Below are 26,861 nucleotides of genomic sequence, written 5' to 3' on the forward strand. Positions count from 1 at the left end.
AGAAGCAGGTATTGCAGAGGAAGCAGTCCTAAGTAGGGAAAAACCAATTGCATGAACAACTTCCTGTTTCTGTTCTTGGTTTAAATAGAATCTGTGAACCCATCAGGATCACCAATGTTTTGCCAATCAGATTCGAAGACTGGAGTCCTGTGATGGAGTTCAGCTTCTATGCTGGCAACTATTAGCAGCTCCTATGAGCTCCAGGGAAGAAGGTTCCAGACCTGTGGTCACTGACGGCTTAGTCACATAAAATTCCATGAAATCTTTTTTAGGTAGCAGCACAAAGCTTGAGCTGTACTTTCTAGGAAGTCTTGAACAGCTTTGGTCAGTACTCTAATGAAACAATGGCTTGCTCAACACTCAGTTGTAATGGAAAGGGCTCTTTCTGACTTCGCTTCTCTAAAGAAAACACTGACAGCCAAAATCCTGGTCATTTCTTTTAAAACATTGTCACTGAACTGCCAAGTACATTATATGAAGCCAAATAAAGTCCTGATACTATTTACACTGAATGTATCTACTATAAATAATACCTCGAATGAGAGGTTAGTAATCCTCATTTTCCTTTAAGTAGCACTTCTAGAAATAACATTTCTTTGTCACAAACTCTGATTTAGTGGGTCTGAATAGAGTCATATTCAGATAATCTCTAAAAGGGATCGTTCTGAAAATTCCTATTAAGCAGTTAGCAGATTAAAAAAAAAATCAGCCACTCAAAGTGCAAAAATTTCCTTATGAACACAAGTTAGAGTGAACACATGTAGCTCTGTGATCATGCTTACTGTCAGGGGCGGCTCTAGACATTTTGCCGCCCCAAGCAGGGCGGCATGCCATGGGGGGCGCTCTGCCAGTCGCTGGTCCCGCGGCTCCGGTGGACCCTCCACAGGTACGTCTGCGGGAGGTCCACCAGAGCCGCGGGACCAGCGGACCCTCCGCAGGGACGCCTGTGGAAGGTCCACCGGAGCCGCTTGCCGCCCTCCCGGCGACCGGCAGAGTGCCCCCCGCAGCATGCCGCCCCAAGCACGCGCTTGGCGTGCTAGGGTCTGGAGCCGCCCCTGCTTACTGTAAGCCGATCGTTTAAGATAAACTGTTCTGGGTGAAAAATCTATACACAATCTAGAAAGTACTTGGGGAAACTGAAACATTATAATGGACCAGATAAGATTCTGAGAATGAGAGAAAAAGCAAGTGTGCTTCAATTCCCATATTCTGACAGGTATTTCAAAAATTTAGGTTTAATCAATCAATTATGCTTTCCCTTCCCCATCCACCATAGCTGTAAGTAAGTCTCAAATCCCACAGGAACTACAGAAGTCAATTTGTGACAGCTATATGTAATGAATTATCTGTTTCAACCAGGCATCTTAGACAAGAGAAAATAATGTAATGTCATAAAACATGTTCTGTTAAAATGTTTCAGTATGTAGAAGTTTAGATGCAATTTTATTTACATAAATTACTTTAATTGCAAAAAAAATTAAAACAAATTCAAATGAAATGTAAACAGATTTTTTTTTAAAGAAAAGGATTCACTTCACTTACAGAGAAGCAGCATCATAAAGCAACTGCATCTACATTGTCCTGCTGAATTTTATTGAACCAAAATACTGTAGAAACAATCAATTTTTATATCCAGCAGAAGATAGATGTGAAAATATGTCATGAAAATGGCTCTCTGGTGTTCCATTATGCAGTATAAGCAGGTATATTGCAGAAACAAAGACCCTTCACTCACACTTTCAGCTGTCGCCATTCATAATGACGACATATTTTGAATGTAGCCTTGAATATCAAACTTCCTTAGGGATTTCAAACCCTAAATACAGCATTGATATTTTAGAAGTTACTCAATGCAAGAAAATCATTTACTAAAAGCTCAAAGTTATTTTATGTTTGAGTGGGAATAAGGTAATGTAGACAGACTACTACTTAAAAACAAACACCATAGTATAGAGGCCATTTTACTTCTCTGTATCTTTAAGGTGACTTAAGTGGTGGTAGACCTGATCAAAGCTGAATGGACAGATTTGTAAACACATAAGACCTGCACAACTGAAGTCAAAGGGAATTTTACCAGTGACTTAAATGGGGGTAGAATTGAGTCCTAGTTCGTTAAAACAGGAAAGCATTAGCAATAATGATTTGACCAATAGCTTAATCAGAACAAATCTGTAATGGGAATTATAGATCAGGAAAGGCTTTTTCTTAAAACACCTTTGGTTGCTAATTTTTTCCCCACCAACTAAGATGACCCTTTGGTTTCATTTCCAGTCCACCTGTTGATACAGCATTTTCTTTGTGCCTTACTGAGAGATCCTCACCTTTTCTGTCTTACTATAATAGAATCATAGAAGATTAGGGTTGAAAGAGACCTCAGGAGGTCATCTAGTGCAACCCCCTGCTCAAAGCAGGACCAACCCCAACTAAATCATCCCAGTCAGGGCTTTGTCTGGCCGGGCCTTAAAAACTTCTAAGGATGCAGATTCCACCATCTCCCTCTGTAACTCATTCCACCCTCCTAGTAAAATAGTTTTTTCTAATACTCAACCTAGACCTCCCCAACTGCAACTTGAGACCATTGCTTCTGGTTCGGTCATCTACCACCACTGAGAACAGCTTAGCTCCATCGTCTTTCGAACCCCAGCCCCCTTTCACGTTGTTAAAGGCTGCTATCAAATCCCCCCTCACTCTTCTCTTCTGCAGACTAAATAACCCCAGTTCTCTCAGCCTCTCCTTGTAAGCCATGTGCCCCAGCCCCCTGATCATTTTCGTTGCCCTCCGCTGGACTCTCTCCAATTTGTCCACATCCTTTCTGTAGTGGGGGACCCACAACTGGACGCAGTACTCCAGATGTGGCCTCACCAGTGCCGAACAGAGGGAAATAATCACTTCCCTCGATCTGCTGGCAATGCTCCTACTAAGGCAGCCCAATATGCCATTGGCCTCCTTGGCAACAAGGGCACACTATGGACTCATATCCAGCTTCTCGTGCACTGTAATCCCCAGGTCCTTTTCTGCAGAACTGCTTCTTAGCCAGTAGGTTCCCAGCCTGTAGCAGAGCATGGGATTCTTCCATCCTAAGTGTAGGACTCTGCATTTGTCTTTGTTGAACCTCAGATTTCTTTTGGCCCAATCTTCCAATTTGCCTAGGTCACTCTGGACCCTATCCCTACCTTCCAGCGTATCCTATCTCTCCCCTCTGCTTAGTGTCATACATGAACTTGCTGAGGGTGCAATCCATCCCATCATCCAGGTCATTAATGAAGGTGTTAAACAAAACTGACCCCAGGACAGACCGCTGGAGCACTCCGCTTGATACCGGCTGCTAACTAGACATCGAGCCGTTAATCACTACCCATTGAGCCCAATGATCTAGCCAGCTTTCTATTCACTTTATAGTTCATTCATCCAATCCATACCTTTTTAACTTGCTGGCAAGAATACTGTAGGAGACTGTATCAAAAGCTTTGCTAAAGTCAAGATATATCACATCCACCACTTTCCCCATATCCACAGAGCCAGTTATCTCATCATAGAAGATTGGTCAGGCATTACTTGTCCTTGTTGAACCCATGCTGACTGTTCCTGATCACCTTCCTCTTCTTCAGGTGCTTCAAAATGGATTCCTGGAGGACCTGCTCCAGGTAGGTCCCCAGATTCTCCTTCTTCCCTTTTTTAAAGATGGGCATTTTATTTGCCTTTTTCCAATCATCCGGGGCTTCTCCCAGTCACCACAAATTTTCAAAGATAATGGCCAATGGCTCTGCAATCACATCAGCCAACTCCTTCAGCACCCTCAGCTGCATTAGACCCAGATCCATGGACCTGTGCATGTCCCACTTTTCTAAATAGTCCTTAACCTGTTCTTTCAGCACTGAAGGCTGTTCACCTCCTCCCCATACTGTGCTGCCCAGTGCAACAGTCTGGGGAGTTGACCTTGTCTGTGAAGACCGAGGCAAAAAAAGCATTGAGTACTTCAGCTTTTTCCACATCATGTTACTAGGTTGCCTCGCCCATTCAGTAAGGGTCCCGCACTTTCCCTGACCACCTTCTTGGTGCTAACAGACCTGTAGAAACCCTTCTTGTTACCCTTCACATCCCTTGCTAGCTGCAACTCCAATTATGCTTTGGCCTTTCTGATTGCACCCCTGCATGCTCTCTGTACTATGAATTATTATATATTCAAAGTATGTTTTAGAAAGTGTTCAGTGCTGAAACTAAAAATATTCTGACTTATAACTGCACAATAAGGGAAATAAGAGAAGAGGAAAATCAGCAGTCATTTTCACATGGCACCATGAATGACATTTTGTGTGCTACAGGCTTAATCATGTCCTCATTTTATTGCTCAGTGATAATCTACAGAAGCTAGGTTTGGAGCTTTTAGCTGAGAGGCAAAATTGTGTGTCATTATGAGTAAAGAGAAGGGAGATGATATAATTTATGCCACAGTCATTTAGTTCCTTGTTAAGTGTTAGCTAATAGGTATAAGGTAGTCTTCAATGCCATGCTTCATAAGGCAGGTAACAGATATAGTCTTAGAGCTTCCTCCGTAAATTGGATTTCTGTCAAGCTAGCAAAAGCAACAAATCAAACAATAGTTCTATGATGCACCAGATTTTTCAAATGTACCAGAGCAAATCACTGTGATGCAAGGCTCACATCTATCATCTTGATTAACTACAATCTAATTTTGTAAATTCGAAAGCATTAGTATTATTGTGTCAATGCTCCTTGCAGGTATGTCATCATGACTTCTCCATGATGATTAGATGTACTGTTCAATGGCTCTTGTAACTGCTCAATCACAACTCTCCTTTCTACAAAATTTGGAAATGCTGTTTTCCGGTTCTGCATATTATATAATATGTCCTGCTAGCTTCTCCACAATTAATGAGCATTCATAGTAGAAAAGGACCTATCAGTGTGTTCTTACTTGTGAATAATGATGGTGTAAGATGTATATTAAACTACAACACATACAACATTATTGCATATCTCTTCCCCTGAATAACCGTCCACACCAAAAATGGAGGACAGCTTTCTTTAATAAGCACTTAAGGCCAGAGCATGAATTGTCTACAGAGTTTTTGCTTCCTAGAATTCTGGGAATTACGCCAAGTTATTCGCTGTAACACTGAGTGAATTTTCTGGGTGTGCTGTCAATAGCGTTAAAAAAATAAAACAGCCATTAAGTCAATCGAATAGAATATTTTCCTGAAGTGTGGAAATAACCTGCATCACATACAATAACCATATATAACAAGACAGATGCCTAAATCTTTCTCGTTAAACTAAGCTGTTCCCAGAGTTTCCCTCTCCAGGACTAGGACCGAAACCACCCCTGAGAGAGGGCTCCAAATGCTCTTATATTTATAGGCAGCCCTTACATAGGTACTCAAAGAACTACGACCCACTCCCGTTCCCTTTTGTGCCCCTGCCGAGGGCCAACCAAAAACTCATTTGTCAGCATACTCCCAGGCCCTGGCTAGCACCTCATCAGACCCTCACTTTCTGAAGAGGGAGGAGGAAGGACAGAACTTTGATTTCACCCCTCTCCACAATAAGAGCGCTTCCTGAGCATTGTCTAACCTTGCACCCACTCAAAGATAGTGGAGCTGCTGCTCCAACCTAATAACCAGTTAATTTCAGTTCATTATGTCCAGTACATTTCTCTGGACTATGCAGAAACCCCTCTCCGCAGTTGCTGATAAAAAGCCGGACTGCTAATCACTTGCACTTTGGCTGTCCACGCTTAGTATTCAGTTACCTTCAGGAGCAAATTCTCATCATTGGAGGTTTTTAAGAGCAAGTTGGAGAAACACTTGTCAGGGATGGTGTGGGTTCACTTGGTCCTGCTTCAGCACAGGGGGCTGGACTTGATGACCTCTCAACTTCATTTCCAGTCCTACTTTTCTGTGCTCAATATTTGTGCCATGGTCTGTAAGAGTAGTGTCTCATACTCCTGCTCTTTAGCTTTTCATTGTCTATCATTTTTAGAATTGCATAAAAAAAATAGTGTTACCATTATAGAATCTTTTTTTCAGTAAGGAAACTGATAAGTTAGCTTCAGGTTGCTGAATATAATTGCAGGATCTTTTCATCTCTGAACAGAATTTGGTGAGTTATTTTAACATCTCCCTCTCAGGCCATGTAAAAAAGCTTAACTTTGTTAGTAGCAACAATTGTTTGGGGTCAACAACTGTAATCACAGTAAATATCAAGTTTCTGAACCTTGACTTGCCAGGCAAAAGGGGATTGCTCTACACGAAGGAGGCAATTTCATGCTTGAATAGCCTTGCACTACATCAGAAAAATCGAGTCGCAGTCAGTTCACAAGGAAGATGCTGCTGCAAGCAAATCCGCTACCAATGAGCATCACTATGAGTCTATGGGGTATATGTGGGAGCTTTACTTCAGGAACAGCACATGAAAAAGAGAGGAGCCCAAAAAAATGCATTCATGAAAAATATTAAGCAATGTACCCTTATGATTCTAAATAAATGCATATTTTAGGAAAAGTCTGTGCATCCTCAGGAATTTTATAAATGTCTTCTATGTCACTATTTCTGTTCTTTATTTAGATTTATAGGAAAGCTAAAAGGATGCTTACATGGCAGGTGCCCTTGACATATATTTAAGTTAAGCGGAGCAGTAAAATTATTATAAAAAAAAACAAAACACAAGCACCAGTTAGCCAGGCAAAAAATCAAAATCCTCCTCCCCTTTGAACACTTACTCACCTTTGCTATTCCCCACCATCTTCAAATTGCCTTGGAGGTGGGGGCGATGAGTTTTAAGGTGCTTTGATGTTAATCAGTTTCAGGCTATGATGGAGCTAGAGAGATGATGGGGAGGCAAGATTCTTTGCCTTGGTTGAGGAGTCAAAATTGCAGGAGTCATGATTTTAGTTAAAAAGGAAGAAAAGTTTGCCACACAACATGTTAATGAAAGTTGTTTGTCATGGGGAAAAATAAGCAAAGTCAAATATCCTTTATTTTGCACAAAAATAATCAATGTCATTTAACAATATTTAGCTAATAGTTAAAAAACCAGCAGGTCTGTACCATTTAGCACACAGAGCCAAATTTGTGTATAAAAAAAACAAAACAAAACAAAAACAAACATGGAGTGTTTGTCTGCTACTAGGCTGGCCAGAGCAACCAAAACCATGACTTTTTTTGTTTTTGTTGTCATGGGAGTCATGGTTGATTACTTCCCCGAACTCCTCCATTCCCCTCCACTTTGCAGTCCCATTATCTACGTTGTTCTCCTTGCTCTCGATCCTTCGTTGCCTTCTCTTCCTAGTCCCTCCTCCCATCTTAACTCATTTCCTCCCATCTTTCCCACGTACATCAACCTTCTCAAGACTTCATAATATATTTAAATAAAGCAATAAACCAACAGAGAAAAACACAAACCAACAAGGATTGTGGAAAAGTAACCAAAAACAGTGCAATGAATCCAACAAAATTGCATGTGAGAACTTTTCTTTTTTGAACTTCCTTAAGGAGATGAGTTCTTTATGCCTCAGAGTGATCACATTTAGGATCTCACTAATAAAGCTATTAGCATATGGTGCTATATCAGTGCTGCTAAGGGTTGAAATATGGATGCCCTCCCTTGTTTTAATACAAATGACAAGTTCTTCTTTTACACTTGAACACACTTCACTCTGCTCATCTTAACTGCCAGTTACCTTTCTCTTTCCAAAGTGCAGTGTAGCCTGTATAAAGCAGTGTTGCAGTAAGAAATGGATCTATATTTAGAGTGGCTTAGAACATTTTCATCGCACGTTTTCTGGAAACAGCCATGTCCATGAAATGGAATATTTTTGTAAAATCATACCAGTTTTCATTAAATTTCCTTTGAAAAGATTCCAGATAGCAAAAATGTTTGTTTCAGAATTATTCCAAAATTTTGTTGTAAAAAAATATTTTTGGTTTGAAATTTAACATTTTTATATTACTTTTATTTTGTGATGTGTCAGTACTAGTAGTGCATAATATAACATTATTACATAATAACAATTAGAGGACAAGCTATATTCAATATTCTTGTGTTGATGGGACTCTTTTTCTAAATCCTAGGATATTGAAAACAGCTGCTCCTCTAACTAGTACTGAGCACTGATCTTTTCTAGATGAAAGTGTTGAAGTGTCAAACTGTTTTAATTCAAACACAAACAAGAGACACATTGAAAAACTCTGATTTTGTCATTGTTCATCAGTACTAAGAAGCAACTGCCTTTAATGATTTAAAAAATATAATAAAATATTTTGACTGTCATACTTGATATGTCAGTAATTGAGTAGGACTGACATGACCTGATATGACATATTATCCACTACTTCTACTTACATGTCTTTAAAAAGAGAAAAATAAAGGGGGGATAAATTTTGAAACATTTCAATTTTTTTCCAAATTAAAATTTTCAGAATTCCTATTTTGGGGGAGAAATTTGAAATATCAAAATTTCACATGAAATAGAAATTCTGAGTTTCAACCAGCTCTGGACATATTTTTGAACTTTTAGGCCATTTAATTATTTAGGGATTCGCTGAACAAAGGGCATTTTCAAAAGTGGACCTCTTCACCCTAAAAGAGACTCACTTGAATTAATCAAATATCTCAACAGTCAAGCAATGTCTAACTCCTTCATGTAATGTATGCTTTTTATTTGGGTACGACATGGCTCAAATTAAAACATACCAGTATATCAATATTTGGAATTAAAGCTATCATGTACACTTTCCACAGAATTGTCACTACAAAATATCACAGACTGCCTGGACCAATAGACAATTGCACTCTTCAACTTCAGGATGAAATCCCTTCCCTCATATTACCGGGTAAAATCATATTACTTATTTGTATTACCATGGCTTCTAGGAGTGTTGGTCATGTTCCAGGACCCCATTGTGCTAGATGCGTACAAACACAAAACAAAGAGATGGTTCCCCTCCCCCAAGAGCTTATTGATACAGCCGCACATAGAGAACTTGGAAATTTTTTTTTGTATTGGTGCTGGTTACTGAAGCAACCTCAAATTATATGAGCCATACATAAATACTCCTGATGAACATTCACGTTTTCTTGTCCTCATCCACTTTCGTGCTCGGCTGATAATGCTTGAATCTGAAATCTTAGTTTCATAGCTATGGCAGATGTAAAATGTTTTATAATGACCCATAGTCCTTCACTTGATCTATAAATAATATTCTTTTTATATAAAAAGAAAATTCTTCAATTCTAAGAAGAAATACAAAGAATTTATTACATATGTTAAAGAATTTCAAAAACAGTCTTTTCTGCTTCCTGCTAATAGCCTATTGCAAAGTAAAATCTGCCAGTCTGTGTTTAATCTGGCTCCAGGGAGGCATTTCAGTATAAATCTATAAAGACAAGCTCCAACAGTTCTAGAAGGCAGCATACAGACTAGAGATTTTCTTGCACTGAATGCTAGTAGATAGGATACTAATTTATTTTTAGGACCAATTCTACAAAGAGTGAGCTAGTGAAAACACTTATTATAGATTTATACAATTAGGTTAGAAATTATTTATATTTCTAGTATGTTCAGTTCTCCTTCCATGACTAAAATAATTTCCAGTAACTGAGTTCTTATGACAGCTTTGGAATCTTGATACCAATATGCATATCTAGAACAAGCGATATAGCAGTTTTGCATTGTTGTAATGAACGCTGATTAAGGTTTTGTAGTTGCTACTAAAACAGATATATGATTATGTTAAACTGAAGTTATTTGGGCTTAAATTATTTTGCTGTCAGGTTATGCAAATTTTTTAACAAATTATAAAGTAATTAGTGAGAATGTTTTGTGCAGTGTGAAGATGAGATTATGCACATACACTGAGTTCTCTTTCTGTTCCTCTAACATGTTCCTGTAAAGAGACCATTCAGCAAAAGAGGTTGAAAAAGTAGTCCTTTCTTTCCCATTCAAAGATTATGAACATCCACATCTTGAAACTGAGGAAGACTCTGGAATTTAGAAGATTTTAGACAACAGCAAAACTGGGAGAGCTGTAAAAGGAACTAAAGAAACTCTTAAGAAGTTTAGGATGGGAATTGCAGAAAGAGAGGTTTTATAGTTTTAAGAATAGAGAACAGGGTTAAGGTACTGTTGCATCTCCCTCCTTCTGTGCTTGGATAGCAGCCTCCTCAGTGTGCACAGGGAGCATGAACGCTGCCCTACTCCTTCATAGAATATAATTGAATTAAGTTTAAGTACTAAATGAAAGGCTTATGTATTATTGTGGGCTGGGATTGTAGGTAACCTCTCCAGTGGGGAAATGTGACAAATTAGACATCTGGACATCAAAGGTCTATACTGAACAATGTTCCAGACAAGAATAGATTTTTGGAACAAAGTGTTAAATGGTTTTCCTGGGTTATACCTAAGTGGTGGTGAATTCAAATTTCCCACCTCTGTTTATGCAAAACCCCAGCCCTTTGACACTGTGCCCTGAAAAGTGGGACTGTGCCTGCTGACCAGCTGTTACAAGAAGCCAATATCAAAAGACCCAAGCAGTATAAAGAAGATTGACTTGTCCATGGTTGTTCTGGTTCTGAATCTGAGACAGTTGTGAACTTGTAACTATGGGAAAACACAGTTGTGTGTTGTGAAGGACTGACATCTACCAGGGCCTGAGGCTGAAGTTGGGGTGACCTCTGGTAAACTTTTTAGCATGCAAATAGATTATTTTATTGTTTTCTCTGTAATACATTTATTCTTATGTTGAAAGCACTTTCTTATAAAGAGGTCTTTGGTACCTGCTGGTGAGTAGAGTTATCTGTAGACTATGGAGAGAAAAAGTGCAGATGCTGGTCTGTGTAGATGGTCTGGCTTGCCAGGACTATCACAGTGCTAACAGGAACTGTGCACCACAGAAAAAACCCAGGAGGGGGGAAGAGATGCAGGTCTCTGCCCAAGAGAGAGGGCATGACTGAGGGGCCATAAGCCTAAGGTGCCTTTGAGGTATAACAGAGGAGGAATACAAGTGCAGTTGCCCTGAACTGAGAGACATCCCTGATGAGGCTACAGCCATGGTTCTTACACTGTTTAGGGGAATACGAAGAGAGCAATCCCTGAACTCGTCTTAAGTGTAGGTACTGGATTTTTGCCTGGCCCTTACGCAAGCCTCCTAAAGAGGTGCAGGAGGAAGCTCCTTACTTCTTCTACTTCCACTGCCCTGGATAAGGGGCCAGCAGAATCTCTCTATATGGAACTGTACTGTGTATATTTGGGCAGGAATCTGGAGAACTAGAGGACTATTTCTAGGCATCTGTGTAATGCCTATTTATTCTGAGGTACTGGGCTTTTTCACAATTAACTCTGCTTTAGTGTTACATAGTTAGGCCTGGTCTACACGGGGGCGGGGGGGAACTGATCTAAGATACGCAACTTCAGCTACAAGAATCACGTAGCTGAAAAAACGTATCTTAGATTGACTTAGAATCACTTACTTCGCATCCTCACAGCACGGGATTGACGGCCACCACTCCCCCGTCGACTTTGCTTCCACCTCTCGCTGAGCTGGAGTTCAGCAGTCGATGGGAGAGCGATTGGGGATCAATTTATCATGTCTACACTACATGCGATAAATCAATCCATGATAGATAGATCGCTACCCGCCAATCCGTACCCTTAGATGCCTTTTATGGGAAATATATTTCCCAAGTACCTTACCTGCAGTATATCAAACTCTCTCCCCTTGACATACTCAGAACTCTTTTTAGCATGTCATGTTTCTTTCTAGTTTTACACCCAGACTACATAATCAATAGAAGCAGTAGTACGTGTTCTCTCTAACATTGCTGCTAACTTAAAATTCCTTAAAACTCTCCTTTGCCTGGAGGTCTACAAAAAAAATGACAAAAAGGGTTTGGCAGCTGGTGAGCTACTTATCATACTGGCCAACAGAACTGGTCATAAATTTGTGTCAGAAAATGCAAAATTTGTCAAACTTGAAATGTTTTGCAGAAACCCATTGGGTTCACAAGCTTCTGACAAACCACAGGTTTCCTGACAGCTGCCTGGTTTCTCACCACCTTGCCTGGAAGACAACCGGGGTCCACAGCTCTGGGACAGCCTCACCATCCAGACTGCCCCAGGGCTGGGGACTCCAAGGCTTCTAAGCTCGTGGGCCTACTGGCTCCCCAGGCTGCTCAATGCTTGGGGCAGTCATCTCCGTGGCCTGTAGGAGGCAGGCAGCTGGGGGAGCCAGTTAGCTCGGGCATCTGGAAGCCCTGGGGGCCCATAGGAAGGCTGCCTGGGAGCTGTAGACTGTGGAAGCCCTGGCAGCTAATTGAAAGTGACACGATTCTTATCAGTTTCACTGCTGCTCACCACTAAATAGCAGGGGTGAAAGGGATCACTGATGACCAAGTGAACATTACAAGAATCACATGAATTTCAATCAGCAGCTGGGGCCCAGGAAGCAGATATACTTTCAAGATCATATATTGGTGTTTCCAAAATGAAACATTTAAGCAACTTCTATTTTTGCAGGAAATTTAAAAAATCTGACAAATTTCAAAGTGGTAAAATTTCCCATGAAATGGAAGTCCCAAATTTTGACCAGCTCTACTGACCAGTATGGTCTCATTGTACTCCACATCCGTCCCTCTGTCTGTATTCACCTGTAGTTTCTTGTCCTTTACTGCTGTTCCCAACTGGTCTGGGTCTATTACAAGACTATTTCCCAAAAATCTGCCAGAGGACTCCAAAACATGGAAGTATATAGCCCAGGCCACTCCCTTACCTATTTTTTTTTCCCAGAGCTGGCACCAGACAGGGCCTTTTTTTTTTTTTTTTTTTTTTTTTTTTGCACCAGTGTAATCCAGAAGTAACCTGGAAACAATACGGTCACATGGGTATAATACTGATGAAAGTGACAATGGAGTCAAGCACTTATTTCTGTATTGGGAAAACAGCAACTAGATCAAGAGAGACAAAAGGAAAAAGCTGCAGATTTTAACTGTTCCATTTGTTGCATGACAATATGGATAAAAGATCCACAAAACCAATTGAGAAACTGTTTACTCATTATCATATCTGTCTTTGTGTCAGGCGATCCTTATCTTTTTTCCTGACTTAGTATTAATAGTCATTAGCTAATTTATGTGTTGGGAACTCGCTTTGATCTCAGACAGGGTATCTGTTTATATTTTTTTTTCTCCCCATTGGCAGTCTTCCAAGGTGATGGATTGTGTGTGTGTTTGTTTGTTTTTGGTTTTGTGAGTTCACAAAGTAGGTACATTTCCAAACTTTCATTTAACAACACTTTCTAGCAGAACTAATTAATTTCTCTAGGCTTTCTAATCCATTTTCTTCTTCGAAAGATTATACAGTTTGAGACAGGTAAATGAGAAGATCTGAGTAGTCTGTATTTTTTCTCGGCATATCTTGTATGCTCAAAAATAAACTAATAGGGTAGCTTTTAATCTCACAACTTGAAGCACCTTTAGCAATAAAGGAATTCTGGAGAGGTTGATCCAGCATGACTCAGAAACTAGGAATGAAATAATAATTGATGATAAAAGGCAAATGAAGTGGATATATGACCACTACTACATAGAACAGTTTATCCAAGTGTTAAGTTGTGTGAAGGTTCTCCTGCCAAGTGTTCCCTTCCTAGACAAACAGCCAGCTAACCTACAACTAACCTACAGGTTTCATCAACAATTCCCCCACAAACATGTATTGAGGTACTGAAAGCATGTTCATGCTACCATGTAGCACTACAGCCTTCCCAGCAGAATGGAGCTTGCAGTCACTGACTGCTGCTGCACTACCCCCAGTGAATGCTTTCCTCTGTTGGGACCATGCACCCAGGTTTTGACTGTCAAAAGCCAATGTAAACCATGGGGGGTGAACTTAGCCCAGTACAATGATTTTGTATGATAAAGACAAAAGTACCGAAAACCAAATCCTCTCTTCTCCCCCACCAGCCCCTCTCCAAAAGTAGTGGTAAACAGATACTTTTTGTATACTGCCTACCACACACACTCACCCTACAAAGAATGTGAATATTTCACAATAAGGAAAAGTAGTTCCATGAACAGACATTATGTTTATTTGTAAATAACTCTAACTATAGCAACAACAGAAATTTCCATCACAAAAGAGACCTGGGAAGTATACAGATTGAGAATATAAAGTGTGCACTACTTAAAATCCTCCTTCCTGCTCTTTGAAATCAAACTGGAAGCTCTCTCTTACCTCTTCTATTTATAAATGCCAGAAGCAAGGGGCAGGCTTTCAAGCTGCCATTCAATGTATTTAGCTGGGACATGATAAAAAACAAAACCTCAAACCCAAACATGTTATTTTTGCATCACAATGAGCAATATTGGAACAGTTGAGTATTTTCACTGGATATTCCTGTTAATTGGTTGCAAACACCTAAGGACTTATCTAGTTTTGTGATAACTGAGTCAAGGCTAAAAAAAATCTAGATGAAATATTTAGATCAGATTGTATATCTATAATCCTAATTCTATCACTTAAGGATGAACATAAAATCTTTAGAAGAATTTGGTAGTTTAAAGGAAAAAAGTCAGAATATTGAAGTGTTTTTTTTTTAAAGAAATCCTTGTCAAGTAAAGCAAAATAAATCAAAAATGCAATTTCTTAGCCAAGAATTTGAGGTACTATGTTCCAAAAACAGCTACAAAAATGACTTGCAAAAAATGACAGGCCTCTGGTTTTTAATGAAGGATATAAAGAAAGTAATACACAATACCATTTGAGATTACAGCTACAAATGAAAGCGTTTCCAGAGCAGAAAAATAAAAGCCTCGACATTTTGTTCTCATGTTAATTTTTGTTGTCAGAAGCAAAGTCAGATGAACCTAAAAAGATGAGAAAATCCAACTCTAATGGGTTATACAGCATATAGGATACTCTTCAGAGTCTATTGTCAGAGGCTTATCAATAGAGAGAGATTAAGGGTGATTTTTTTAAGATGTTTGAGACAATTCTTAGAAAGAAAATGAAAATCATGATTTTCTATGGTGAATTAGTGTAATTTTCAAGATTTCATACTAGTATGTGTGCTAAATCAGACTTGGAAGAGAGAAAAATTCTGAAGCTGACAATTCAGGATAGAAATTCAAAGGATATGTGCTGTTTTCACTGAGGGTACGTCTACACTACAAGACTATTTCGATTCATCTTAATTCGAATTTCTGGAATCGACCTAATGTAGTCGAAGTTGTGTATCCACAATAAATACAGTAATTCGACTGTGTGAGTCCACAGTAACGGGCGAAGCGTCGACTTTTGAAGCGGTGCACTGTGGAAGCTATCCCACAGTTCCCGCACTCCCCGCCGCCCATCGGAATGCTGGGATTTCCCACCAATGCATGCTGGGGGGGGGGGGACTGTGTCGAGGGTGGTTTTGGGTAACTGTCATCATTCAACCATCACTCCCGCCGGCGGGAAATCAGTTCGCGCACTTTTCCTGCTATAAGTGACAGCGCGGACGCCACAGCACTCCACTGCGACCATGGAGCCCGCTGCGATCATCGCTGCACTTATGGCTGTTGTCAACTCCTCGCACCTTATCGAACACCTCTTCCACAGTGAGATGCTGAGAACTCGGTCGAGAAGGCAACGGCAGCGTGGTGAGGACATGAAGTCTCAGAGTGGCACAGACCTCTCAGAAAGCACGGTACGCCGCGCCGTGGAGATCATGGTGGCAATGGGTCATGTTCATGCTATGGGACGTCGATTCTGGGCCCGGGAAACAAGCACGGACTGGTGGGACCGCATAGTGCTGCAGGTCTGGGATGAATCACAGTGGCTGCGAAACTTCAGGATGCGTAAGGGCACTTTCCTTGAACTGTGTGACTTGCTGTCCCCTGCTCTGACGCGCAAGGACACCCGGATGCGAGCAGCCCTGACTGTGCAGAAGCGAGTGGCCATAGCCCTCTGGAAACTTGCAACGCCAGACAGCTACCGCTCAGTAGCGAACCACTTCGGCGTGGGCAAATCTACCGTGGGGCTTGCTGTGATGCAAGTAGCCAACGCAATCGTTGATCTCCTGCTCTCGAAGGTGGTGACCCTGGGAAACGTACAGGTTGTCATAGATGGCTTCGCCGCAATGGGATTCCCAAACTGCGGTGGGGCTATAGATGGGACTCACATTCCTATCCTGGGACTGGCCCACCAGGCCAGCCAGTATATAAACCGCAAGGGCTACTTTTCCATGGTGCTGCAAGCACTCGTGGACCATAGGGGACGGTTTACCAACATCAACGTCGGGTGGCTGGGCAAGGTTCATGATGCGCGTGTGTTCAAGAACTCTGGTCTGTGTAGACACCTGCAGGAAGGTAGTTTCTTCCCAGACTACAAAATAAATGTTGGGGATGTGCAGATGCCTACAGTGATCCTCGGGGACCCAGCCTACCCACTAATGCCCTGGCTCATGAAGCCCTATACAGGCACCTTGGACACTGACAAGGAACTCTTCAACTACCGGCTGAGCAAGTGCAGAATGGTGGTGGAGTGTGCTTTCGGACGTCTGAAGGGGAGATGGAGGAGCTTACTGACTCGCTCGGATCTCAGCGAAAACAATATCCCCATTGTCATTGCAGCTTGCTGTGTGCTCCACAATCTGTGAGAGAGCAAGGGGGAGACGTTTATGGCGGGATGGGAGCTTGAGGCACATCGTCTGGCTGCTGATTACGCTCAGCCAGACACCCGTGCGATTAGAAGAGCACAGCGGGAAGCCGTGTGCATCAGGGAGGCTTTGAAAGCCAGGTTCCTCAGCGAGCAGGGTAACCTGCGACTATTAACTTTGTGTATAGAGAAGCGGAACCTGCCCCTGTTTCTTTACCCAGTTTCTGTTGACTCTCCTCTACAGTTTCATATCCCGTTCACCCCGTTTGCCCCCTTCCAACACACGTGTACAAATAAAGTTAATAGAGCATTGTTCAGCAACAACCTTCTCTGGACTACTGACTTCGCGTGAAAGGGTTGACACAGGGACGCTGACTGTGGTGGGTTGGGTGTGCAGTGATGTAGAGACCGCTTCTAGACTATAGGACTGATAGGCTCCTGCTCGTACAGCGGTCTCTGTGGTGAGGACTGGTACAGGTGCGTGTGCAGGAATGGGTGAGGGGTGCAGGCTTTGCGACGGAGTTTGGGTGCAGGCTCTGGGCTGGGGGTTGGGGGCGTAGGAAGGTGTGAGTGGTGTGTGATAATGGGGAGGAGGTGTAGGGGGTTGCGGGCTGGGGGCTGATGGTTTGATGCATTGTAGAGGCTCAGGGCTATGATAGAAGGGCAAGGTGAGGGCAACCTGCCTTGCCACTTGTGGATGGCATGCTCAATGACCCCTGGGGCAGCAGACAGCATTTCTGCGGGTAGCCTCTCTACTGTGAGACAGGGACGCGGCGCGGCGGGGTGTGTGTGAGACGACACGCCGGGGGAGGGGTGGCAGGTGGGGGCTGGTACCTGCTCCAGGCAGGGAATTGACGGGGCTGGGGAAGACCCGCGTGGGACAGGGCACGATCCAGGAGAGACCCACCTGCAAATATACCTGGCGCAGGGCACCTTCCGCCTATGAGCAGAACATGAAAATCACCCCACAGACTGACCAGGGTGACTAGAGGCTGCACTCTGTGAGTGACCAGCTGTTGATCTTGCCCCCATATCTGTACCACTATTAACGGTGAAAGTCCTATGCAATTCCCAAACCATTCTCCCCACTTCACGGAAAGTATTCTGCAAAGAAACCTGACGGGAAAAGAAATTACCAAAAAATAAAAACTTTATACTGAACAGCACATTAAGGGAAGGACTTCTCAAAAGTAAGGTACTGAGAGCGTTTTGTAAGTTTAGCACTCTGCTGTGGTGCATTAACATTTTTCATGGCCCCTGGTGCCCCTTCCTCTTGTCATTTTGGGTGATGGGGGGATTGGACTTTGCAGCGGGGGGCGGCGGTCGCAGATGCAGTGAAGGGGAGCTCCGTCCTCCTTCCTGCGGTGCTGCAGAACATCGACAAGGCGCCTGGATCAGGTAGGGATACAGTTGCACCTGTGTGACGGGGAAAAAGTGAGTGAATTCCATAGAGAGATATTTTTGGTCAAAAAAGAAATAAAGTCTACTCAGTGTGTGTGAACAAGAGCAAGCACAGCACCTCTCTCATGAGCACTCACTCGGGGAAAGTTCGATTTCTCTGGGTTCGCTTTCATTGCCTGTGGTATTGCACTGCAGACCAGAGAAGCGGGGCAGGAAAGAAGAATCCGTGGAACAGACAGGCATGGTAAGCCTAGTTTTTTTTGCAGCTTTAAGTTGCATCTACAGCACTGTCCTCCTGCTGCAGGCAAACATGAAAGCAGAATCGGTGCCCCTGTTGCAGCCCCTCGCGGCCGTTCCCTGTTAGAGATCCCTGTATTCTCCCACTCTGCAGCCTCCTACACGTGGCTGTACAGTGACGCTTCTTGTTATGCAAAGGAACAGTTAAGCACAACCATTACTAATGGTACACAAATTACTCTAATTACATGCAGGAGTCTGCGCGCGACATCACACTGAGGAGAGTGTCACGGAGAGAGAGAGCGTGCATCTTGGAGGAAAGCCAACACAATCCTGGGGCCTATGCTGCCATGCTCGTGAAGGCGCTGGTCCCCGGGTTCCAGTTGAGAGCGTTGCGTGGAAAAGTGTGCTTCCTCGGGGCACCCAATAAGCAAGCCCTGCCCAGGAACCGCATGCAGAGGCTTGGCGATTACCTCCTGGAGAGCTTCCTGGAGATGTCAGAGGAAGATGACTGTTCCATCCACCTGTACATAGACCTTGTGTTCGCCTAGTTGTTTTCCCACTTTATTTAAAAAATAAATGTTAACATGTTTGAAGCAGTTACCGATTGATCCTTCTCCTGATTCAGGGTCCGTGGTAACGGGTGGGGAGTGTTGGTAGGGGATCTCATTGACAGTGACGAAGAGATCCTGGGTGTTGGGGAAATCTGTGTTGTAAGCGCTGTCGACTGCCTCGTCCTCTTAAACTTTCCCGTACGCGAACATCTCCGAGGAACAGTCCGTCGACAGTATCCCATCCTCTCAGTCCACGGTCACTGGTGGGGCAGTGGTGGCAGACCCACCGAGAATGGCATGCAGTGCCTCGTAGAAGCGGCATGTCTGGGGCTGGGCTCCGGAGCGTCCGTTTGCCGCTCTGAGTTTCTGGTAGCCTTCTCTCAGCTCCTTGACTTTCACGTGGCACTGCGTTGTATCCCGGCTGTATCCTCTGTCTCTCATGGCTTTGGAGACCTTCTCGAAGGTCTTTGCATGCCGTTTGCTGGAGCGCAGCTCCGAAAGCACAGACTCATCGCCCCACACAGCAATCAGATCCGAGACTTCCCGCTCAGTCCATGCTGGGGACCTCTTTGTAGTGTGAGATTGCCTGGACTCCTCTGGTGGAGGAGCTCTTCATCGTTGCCGGTGCTGCTGAGCTCGCCCCGATGAGCAACCAGGACATGGGATTCAAACTGTCCAGACAGGAAAAGGAATTCAAATTTTCCAGGGGCATTGACTGTGTGGCTGGTCAGAGCATCCAAGCTCGGACTGGCGTCCAGAGCGTCAGCACAGTGTTGCACTCTGGGATAGCTCCCGGAGCTACTAAGATCGATTCGCATCCACACCTAGCCTAATTCGACATAGTCATGTCGAATTTAGCGCTACTCCCCTTGTCGAGGTGGAGTACTGAAGTCGAACTAAAGAGCCCTCTATGTCGAATTAAATGGCTTCCTGGTGTGGACGGGTGCACGCTTAATTCGATTTAACGCTGCTAAATTCAATTTAAAGTGCTAGTGTGGACCAGCCCTGAGAAACACTTTTGCAGAGCACACAAGACACTTAGAGGTAAATCCACAAAGGGGATTCAGACTCAGTATTGCAAACACCTAATGTCTAGGTGCCTTGCCACCCACTGGAATCCACTGCCCCGAGTTAGACACCCAGGTTTCCTACCCAGTGCACGGAGAGTCAGACTTCTAAGAAAGGGATTCACAGGAGCCAGCAAGCTGAGCAGGGAACTAGCGGTAGGAAATGGCAAGAAGAGGATATGACTTAAGACCCCTGAGTTTCCCCCCCCCCCCGCCAAAAGGGAGTTATGCACCTAACTCTGGGCCAGAGGGAGTTGCCTCCTTCTGCTCAAGATTCACAGCTGTAAACTCTCTCCTGGAGATATGCATATCCTGTCTCAAAAGAGAAGGAGGTGCCACTGTCCTCCCACTCTACCCCTATGCCTAACAGCCTAGTAGTTAGAGCACTCACCTAGGTTCAACTCCCCACTTTGCTGGATGTGGAGCAGAGACCTGAGGCCCAGTGTTCTACATGCCAGGTGAGTGCCCTGTCCACCAGGCTATTTGCTATTTTGGGGTGGGTTTCTCTCAGTCTCTCCTGTTGAAACTGTTCAACTTTGTATAGAGGTATCAGATATGGACCAGAAGCCTGTCTCTGACAAAAATATCGAACCCGGCAGCAACAACATCTGCCTCATTTTACTCCAGCTTAGACCACAACAGGAACAGAGACTATTGAGGAACTGAATAAATACAATAAAGGGACCAGGAAGGAAAAAAAAATTGGCCACCCTACCTGTTGCCTTCTTTATATTTCCATTTCTCAACAGGCCAAAAGTCAAAGAGCTGATGCTTTTTGCATTAAAACTATACCATGAATGAAGAATCAGGTTATTATATGAGAATTAACAGGACTTTTTGTATCAAGTTTCTTCTGTTGGCCCACCTTGTTCACAGGTGTTCAGAATAAATCAGTTCACTGTCACACACAACTCAGAAACTCTACCCTAGATACGAGGGTGGTAGGAATGGCACTTTAGGCAGTGGGAACTTTCATTTAGGATGCACACACACAAACTTACCACTCTTGGTAACCTGTGCAACAAGAACATTTTATTCCCTATTCATCTATGTTGCCGTGGTAACAGCAATTCAGAAAACACTGGATTTTCACAGGAAAAGCCTGCTTTTATAATCTAGCAGGTAGGGCAACTTCAACACCTAATGCAAATAAGACGAATGCCTATATCTTCCACGTCAATACAAATATGTCTTACTGTCATATGCTCACTATATTAACCATGAAATTATATTCCTCCTCAGTAACAAAGTATTGTAAGTTGGCACTGAAAACAATTTAACACTTGCTAAAGACACAGTGTACAGAAAGCATCTGTCTGAAGAAAGAAAAATGGAATGTTTTTCATCTCTCTCAATACTTTTCATCTTTAAGACAGAAGACAGAAAACCCACCTTCTTTTGATCCTGGAAATGCATTTAGACACATTTCATACAGCATTAACAGAATGCTTCATTTCCCTTAAATAGAATGTAGTTATCCCCTAAATTGTAAATTTCATCCTATTTCACAAATTTATTTTTGTCATGCTTTACAGGAAAACAGGCAAACTTTCAAAAGAGCACTGAGTCTTTGGGTCTTACATTTTCCTCTTTTAAAGCTAAATTTCCTATACAGAAATATCCTCTCAGTTACACTTATATACACTATTCCAGGGGTCGGCAACCTTCCAGAAGTGGTGTGCCGAGTCTTCATTTATTCACTGTAATTTAAGGTTTCGTGTGCCAGTTATACATTTTAACATTTTTAGAAGGTCTCTTCCTATAAGTCTATAATATATAACTAAACTATTGTTGTATGTAAAGTAAATAAGGTTTTTAAAATGCTTAAGAAGCTTCATTTAAAATTAAATTAAAATGCAACCCACCCCACCCCCCACCGCCCCCGGCCTGGTAGCCAGGACCCAGGCAGTGTAAGTGCCATTGAAAATCAGTTCATGTGCCGCCTTTGGCACGTGTGCCATATGTTGTCTACCCCTGCACTATTCAGTCCTTGATCCTTGGTTAGACCTGAAAACTGCATTGCACAGCTTAGGGCAAGTATTGCAAAGCTAACCTTTGTGACCGCCAGGCTGATCTCTGGTATAAATTTGAGCAGTCTGATTTGGGCTCCAAGTTGTGTCAGCTGCCAAAGCTGTGAGGAAGAAGTGGAGGGTAGACCATTCTGGACATGGCCTCTTTCATCCAGTGTGCTCCCTAAACCAAATCCAGGCTGGGTGGTGGTGTAGGAACTTCTACACCAACTCTATATTCTGTACATCAAAAAACATAAAATAAAAAAAAAATCCACAAACAAAGTCATGCAAATCACCACCACTGCAGTGGAGAACCAGGTCCTTGGTTTTCATAAATGGATCTTTTCAGCTCTGAGCAATGAAAAAAAAATCCAGTATGCTAGGACTACTTTCACCACAAAAGCTCATCTGCATGTGCACACAATAACTGCAGATATCACTGTACAAGGTAAGTTATGGTTTGCTAAAAATTACCACACAATCACCAGAAATATTGCCTTGTAGGGAAAAAATACTGATACAGCTTTGTCATAACTGTTACCCGTCCTGACTTTCAAATGACTACAGTTCAAGGAGGTGCATACATGCATGGTTTATCCATGAGACTTACCATAACAGCAGTGATGTATGTGTTGTGGGGCCTGGGAGAGTTGCTTGTTTTATTTTAAATTTCCACTTAGAGCTGGAGAGGTTAATGTTTTAACCAAACATATATAAGCAGGACAATTTATGCTAAGTGAAGATTTTAAAAGCATGCATAATTGGAGCTTTAGACATCTTGACAATGTGTGTGTATTTAATTATTTTCATTTATCTAAAAAATGTGTTGTAAGAGTTAACTCTCTAAAATAATTGAGAGTTAAGTGTAGGTCATAATATTCTACGAACATGATTTTTTTTAATGAGAAATAATTTAAAATTGATATTTTTATAATTTTGCTTGCCTCACACTTTTCCTAAATAATCTAGTAATCAATTCTGCAGACACTCACATGACTAAATAAACTCCTGAGTACTCACATTACTCAGGTGTCTGAGCATTTGCAGAATCAGGCACCAAATTATTAGTAATAAGTACGAGCCAATCAGTTTGACTAATGAATATTGTTCTAAGGGGATACTGAAGGATTAGGGAAGATAAAGTAACATAACTGAAATGATCCTGTTTATGTGCCAGCTGTTGACACTCTTGCAGAATGATGAGCCTTAGGGTAGATGAACTACTTAGACAAGCTTTATCTTCTTCCTTACCTGTTCAGATAGTAGCTTTCATGTGGTAGCTGATACCCTATAATTCCCACATCAAAACAAAACATGGAATACATAACACATTTAATACTTAAATGTTTAATTTATCTTTCAGTTGCTCTTTTAGTATGTTCATTAAAAAAGAGAAGCATTTTATATTTATATGCAAATAAGCGTGTGAGATCAGGCATGCATGTGGATTTTTAACTACTCAGAATCTTATCATTTAAAAAAAGAAAAAGTCCTTGTCAAGGAAGGGAGAGCTAGAGAGAATGCAGAGAGAGAAGAGTAGCCTATCAGAAAGTGTCTGTATAGGGATGGAAGGTCCAGCAATACTAAGGTAAAAGTGGGATCCACTTTGGAAGTCATTTGAGAGAACAAATGTAGCAATTTATTACATTTTTGATATGTGTGCCACTATCAGAGTATCTAGGTGGCAAAATATAAGAACAGATGAGGACTAGAGAATTGAAAGGGGGAAGATAAAGGTGAGCCAGCCCCATATTTCTGTATGTTTTAAGTGACCAAAACAAGATTTATCTCTCTCCCCGCAGCCCCCCAAACAAAAACAAATACACAAAACCAATCGTCGTCATTGCAAATCCAAAAAGGTTGTAGCCTCATGCAGATCAAGTACCACCCAGCTCTAGCTAGGTCCGTAAGACTGGCTGGCTGTTCAGTCTATGTCTGTCACTGGTGAACCGATCACACCATCAAAGCTTCGGGCAACCATGTGATTGCTTGACTGTGTAGTGGCAGTCCTTGGTAAACATGCTTTGTAATAGGACTTCCATCCTAATATGCCTGTACCAAGGAAACCACCAAAAAATGAACCAGTGTTGACGCAGGCACTCACTGGATTTCGCTATGGATAGCTTTATTGTTGATCTTGTGCTGCCACTTAATACGGAGCAGCTGATGAAGACAACAAGAATCAAAACACCAATCCACCATTCTTCAGCCTTCCTCTGTGCTCATGTTTCAGTGTCATACAATAAAGTTGGTATAACCAGGGTTCTATTGATCCACTGCTTCGTGGTAAGTTTTATGCCATGACATCTCCACAGAGACCACTGAACGGACTGGAACTTGGCTGCTACTATATGAACATCTACAACTTTCAAGCACTCCAGCACTGTCTGCAACACTGCCAAAGTATTTAACAGTTGCCATCTGATCAGTATGCCATCTGGTCAGGTTAATACTGAATTGGTTGTAATCTATTGTCAAAGGCTCCTTCACAGGGTGACCAGATGTTCCGATTTTATAGGGACAGTCCCGATTTTTGGGTCTTTTTCTTATATGGGCTCCTATTACCCCCCAGCCCCGATTTTTCACATTTGCTGTCTGGTCACCCTACTCCTTCAGGAACTTACTTCTGTCTGATTGATAACCAAACCAAAGTGTACTGGTTCTTGCCCTACCAGATCAGCTATCAACTACAGTGATTCACAGATTGATCCAATAAGACAATGTCATCAAGGTATTCAAAGGTATCAAAGCAAAATGATGTTCAGCTCAGTGCCACCGACAGCTGCCTCCTCTAGCTTATCCATCAGCCAATCAATACCAAATATTGAACAAAGATTATGATAGGACGTAGCCTTGAATTCCCATGGAAACACGAAACCATGCTATGTATCTACCATTATCTCAAAACACAGCTTTCTATTTCATTATTATTAATTATTATTATCATCATCTATTAATAACGTTATCTTCCCAGGGATGCCAAGTCATGTCATCAAATCCTACAGGCTCACCTGATGCACTGAATCAAAGTTTGATTGAAGTCTATTAATCAAGTGCTGCACATGGCTTATTGAATTCAAGCATCTTCTCAAAAAGCTGTCTCATGGTAAAGATTTAGTCAATAGGAGAATGCCCAAGTTTCATGCCTTTGCCACAAAGTTCAGAACTGATTCAAGACATTAACTGAGAAGCAAAGTCATTCTCTGGGACCAACAACAGGATAATACATCTATAGTGGCAATTACACCCAGCCTTATTTCCTTTTTCTAACACGAGGCAGAACACCACCCTTCTTCCAGTCAAAGATTATATTAGTGAGCCAGATGGTCTGGAAGAACCTGTGCAGTTGTGGTACAACAATACTCTCATCTGTCTTCAATAACTCAGGTGTGAGGTTACGAAGCCCTGGGGCCTTCCCAGATTTCAATTTACAGACAGCAATCTACAAGTATTTTTAAATAGATACCAACATCTGTAAAATTTAATTTGACACTAATGTCAATCCTTCATACACGTAATTTCAGTTAAAAAAATAGTATCTTTTTTATATATATCCAAAAAATGAAGTTAAGAAATTAGGGGGCTGATTTTCCACTCCATTGCATTAGCTTTATGCTTCAATGCCCTTCATTTTTTGTTTTTATTTTGTTTAAGATTTCCCAGGAATTTATTGGTATTGTTTATTACAAAAAAAATTTTAAAACAGAAAAAAAATCAGTGCTTCAGGTTTTCCATGTAAATATCGGGGACAAGAGAGAAATAAAGCAACGGATAGAGAAGAGTGGCTTCAGAAGTGGAAGAGGTAGAGGAGGGAAGGGCATAGTCTCCTCATGCTGCCTTCTCCACCTCTTCCACTTCCAGGCCCATTCCAGAAGGAGAGATGGCAGCTCTGTTACTCAGGGTACGTCCACACTACCTGCCGAATCGGCGGGTAGCAATCGATCTATCAGGGATCGATTATCGCATCTCGTCTAGATGCGATAAATCGATCCCTGAACGTGCTCCCATCGACTCTGGAACTCCACCAGGGTGAGAGGCAGAAGCGGAGTCGATGGGGGAGCCACGGCTGTTGATCCCCTGCCATGAGGACAGGAGGTAAGTCAAAATAAGATACTTCGACTTCAGCTACGCTATTCCCGTAGCTGAAGTTGCGTATCTTACATCGACATCCCCCCCCACACCCCAGTGTAGACCAGGCCTTAGGATTCCCAGGTTACTAGGCTGCCATCTTTTCTTCTGGAGCAGGGAGCTGGGTCCAGGGAGTTCCAGCACTTCTAATTTTAGAACTCAAGCACCGAGGTACATATATATGCACACATGCATGCATCTTCCATGACACTGTCTTACTTTAACAGATAGAATAATTTTTTATCATCACACCTAATGTCATATGTTGGATTTTCTTAATCCAATTTTTCATGTAGTTGAGTGATCCAAAACTTGGTAACTATTGAATAAAAGGTTTTGTTAAATCTGGAAATTTTTCAGGAAAAATTGGTAAAAACGTAGGGCCTTGCTTATGCTGCAGTAACTCCATTATTTCCTGGAATATGTTAGGGGGACAGGAGGTAATTCTTCCTCCTATCCTCTCCTATATACACCATTGCCAGAGTTGGCCAGGTACCATATGGAGTTTTTTTTTTTTTTTTAACCATGACATTCAGCAATGAATGGGGAATTTTGTTTGGCACAACAACTTGTAGCACCACATACAATGACAATTATTATATAAATCACGTTTATACATACATACACACAGAGCACAATGGATGGCATATTTGCCCTTTGACTCAATTAAAAATAGCCCTTTTGAACTGAAGGAGAGTTGCGGTATTGACACTCGTAGATCTCAAAGCCGCTACATGGATTTACGACTTGAGGGCAACACACTCATTGACACCCACAAAGCCAGCACATTACAGAAAATTCCTCAAGACAATTT

At 42.2% G+C, this 26,861-nt stretch overlaps 1 protein-coding gene across 10 annotated transcripts in view; it reads right to left on the bottom strand.

Moving 5' to 3' along the window:
* The window catches only part of GALNT13 (polypeptide N-acetylgalactosaminyltransferase 13), a 369,936-nt gene that overhangs the window by 161,888 nt on the left and 181,187 nt on the right, over positions 1-26,861 (bottom strand). The window lies entirely within an intron of this gene.

Source organism: Mauremys reevesii, linkage group 11, assembly GCF_016161935.1.
Source record: "Mauremys reevesii isolate NIE-2019 linkage group 11, ASM1616193v1, whole genome shotgun sequence".
Classification (NCBI taxonomy): Eukaryota; Metazoa; Chordata; order Testudines; family Geoemydidae; genus Mauremys; species Mauremys reevesii.